This window comes from Callorhinus ursinus, unplaced genomic scaffold (genome assembly GCF_003265705.2).
Source record: "Callorhinus ursinus isolate GAN/ISIS: 27379988/994484 unplaced genomic scaffold, GSC_fseal_2.0 scaffold11, whole genome shotgun sequence".
In the NCBI taxonomy this organism is placed as follows: Eukaryota; Metazoa; Chordata; class Mammalia; order Carnivora; family Otariidae; genus Callorhinus; species Callorhinus ursinus.
Window position 1 is genome coordinate 10,100,836 of NW_027397073.1, and position 2,811 is coordinate 10,103,646.

At 37.4% G+C, this 2,811-nt stretch overlaps 1 non-coding gene across 1 annotated transcript; it reads left to right on the forward strand.

Annotated features, from left to right (window-relative positions):
- Positions 1 to 2,231: 2,231 nt before the first annotated feature.
- Positions 2,232 to 2,338, forward strand: LOC112835413 (U6 spliceosomal RNA). Its single transcript, XR_003211221.1, has one exon. It is a non-coding gene; the product is annotated as a U6 spliceosomal RNA (small nuclear RNA).
- The last annotated feature ends 473 nt before the right edge of the window (positions 2,339 to 2,811 follow it).

Below are 2,811 nucleotides of genomic sequence, written 5' to 3' on the forward strand. Positions count from 1 at the left end.
TTATTTTTCCATATAGATTAGATAATATAAATTTTATAGTTGTTGGAGAATTGTTAATTATACAGAATCTAGTATATTTCCTTGAAATAGAAGCTCAATAGGTGCTATCTCCTCCTTTTGTTTCTATTAGACTAATGGTCTCAATGTCTCCAGTACTAATACTGATGCCTAGTGCACATAATTTAAAAATGATGCTTATAATATAGGCATTTTGTGATGGTAAGGACTTTATGTTTCTAGATATTCTGATTGCCTTTGACTTTTTATTTATTTTTTTTTATTTTTTTATGTTATGTTAATCACCATACATTACATCATTAGTTTTTGATGTAGTGTCCCATGATTCACTGTTTGTGTGTAACACCCAGTGCTCCATTCAGTACGTGCCCTCTTTAATACCCATCACCAGGCTTACCCATCCCCCCACCCCTCCCCTCTAGAATGCTCAGTTTGTTTCTCAGAGTCTGTAGTCTCTCATGGTTCGTCTCCCCCTTCAATTGCTCCCCCTTCATTTTTCCCTTCCTGCTATCTTCTTCTTCTTCTTCTTTTCTTTTTAACATATAATGTATTATTTGTTTGAGAGGTACAGGTCTGTGATTCAACAGTCTTACACAATTCACAGCACTCACCATAGCATACACCCTCCCCAGTGTCTATCACCCAGCCACCCCATCCCTCCCACCCCCCACCACTCCAGCAACCATCAGTTTGTTAGTCAATCAGAGAAAGACATGTATCATATGATCTCACTGATACGGGGAATTCTTAATGCCTTTGACTTTTTAATAATTTTTGTTGGTGGGGGAAAGGAAAAACATAGATTGACTTTACATAATGATTTAAACATCATTACAAAGATTTATAAGCTGTTATGTACTAAATGTTTGTGTCTCCCTAAAATTCACATGTTGAAATTCCAACCCTCAGTGTGATGGTATTTGGAGATAGGGCCTTTGGGAAGTAATTAGGTCATGCATATGGAGTCCTCATGAAATGGATTAGTGCCCTTTTAAGAGGAAACACAAGAGAACTTGCTTCTTTTCTCTGCTGTCTACCATCTAAAGATATAGCCAGAAGGGGCCATATACAAACAAGAAAGTGAGCTCTCATCAGACACCAAATCTGTGAAGGTATTAGGAGGTGAAGCATTTGGAAGGTGCTTAGGTCATGAGAGTGGAAACCTCATGAATGAGATTAGTGTCATTATACAAGTGACCCCAAAGAGGTTCCTCACCCCCTCCACCATGTAAGGACACTGGGAGAAACCAACCATCTATGCACCAGAAAGCAAGCTCTTACAGGACATCAGATCTGATGGTGCCTTTATCTTGAACTTTCCAACCTTCAAAACTGTGAGAAATAAATATTTGATACTTAAGCCACCCAGTCTATGGTATTTTTGTTATGGCAGCCAGAACTAAGACAGAAACACTACCAAAAATTAGTACCATAAGTATTCTTTAAGGAGAGATCCATATTTGGGCTCCAAATTAAAGCATGCCTTGGACAGATCATGTGTACCAGTGCATTCAGAGAGGGAAGGTTTCCAATCACATTTTAGGATTTGGGGCTTCCACCCTTGACATATCATGGTACAAACTTGGCAGCCTCAGCAAACAGACTTGGTGTCCAAGTACAATACTCATGTGAATATCTTGAAAGAGATTTCTCACTTTTGCTTTTCAGCTGTCATCTAACCAGTGTCCCATAGATGCTATAATTGGTCCATAATATAATTAAAATGAGCTTTGAATCTTATGCTCTAGGGTAAAAATAGTTACCCAAGTGACCCTGTGTTGAGCTGCAATGGGAAAGCTGAGATAATGAGTTTCCCGCTTAACCTTCTTCCACAAGAAAAACTATTTTCATTTCTGTATACTCTGACTTTCTTCATAAGGTTGTGCATTAAGAAAGGTCTCTGATGCTACAAAAAAAAAAATGTTAAAAGCTACTGTTTTATAACATCAACTAAAAAAGTATATGAAAGTATATAGACCAAACAACTTAATATGTACTGAAATAATCAAAAAGAATCACTGTATCCTCATATTTTAGGGTACATCAATTTGTTAATATACTATTTCAAAAGAAAATATTTTCAAATTTTTCATTCCCAAATTATAAAGTTATTTAAGTTTAGTAGAAGTTTCTATCATGACCAAACACTATTATTATTTAATTGAGCCATCTACAATTGCCACTTTTATAAATTAAAAATGATAGAACGTTGAGTGTTTGCTTCAGCAGCACATGTACTAAAATTGGAATGATACAGAGAAGATTATCAAGGCCCCTAGGCAAGGATGACATGAAAATTCGTGAAGCGTTCCATAGTTGTTGTTGTTATTGTTTTTTTAAGATTTTATTTATTTATTTGACAGAGCAAGACACAGCGAGAGAGTGAACACAAGCAGGGGGAGTGGGAGAGGGAGAAGCAGGCTTCCTGCGGAGCAGGGAGCCCAATGTGGGGCTTGATCCCAGGACACTGGGATCATGACCTGAGCCAAAGGCAGATTCTTAATGACTAAGCCACTTCAAAGGCCGCTAGAGAAACTAAGCTGGCTGGATGTGGTAGGCGAGAGAGAACTTGTGGAAGCTTCTTGACACAGACGCAGGTCTTGAGCATATGTGAATTTTATTTTATATGTGGGCACATACATACTTTGGAGAATTAAAAGTAAGAGATAGAGTTATGTGAATGCATATCAATTTCATAGAGATGCTGTGTATTCATCATCACCTTAATTTATAAACCTGTCAACCACATCAGTGAGGCAATTAGCTAGAGACATATCACAGACTCATCTCTGA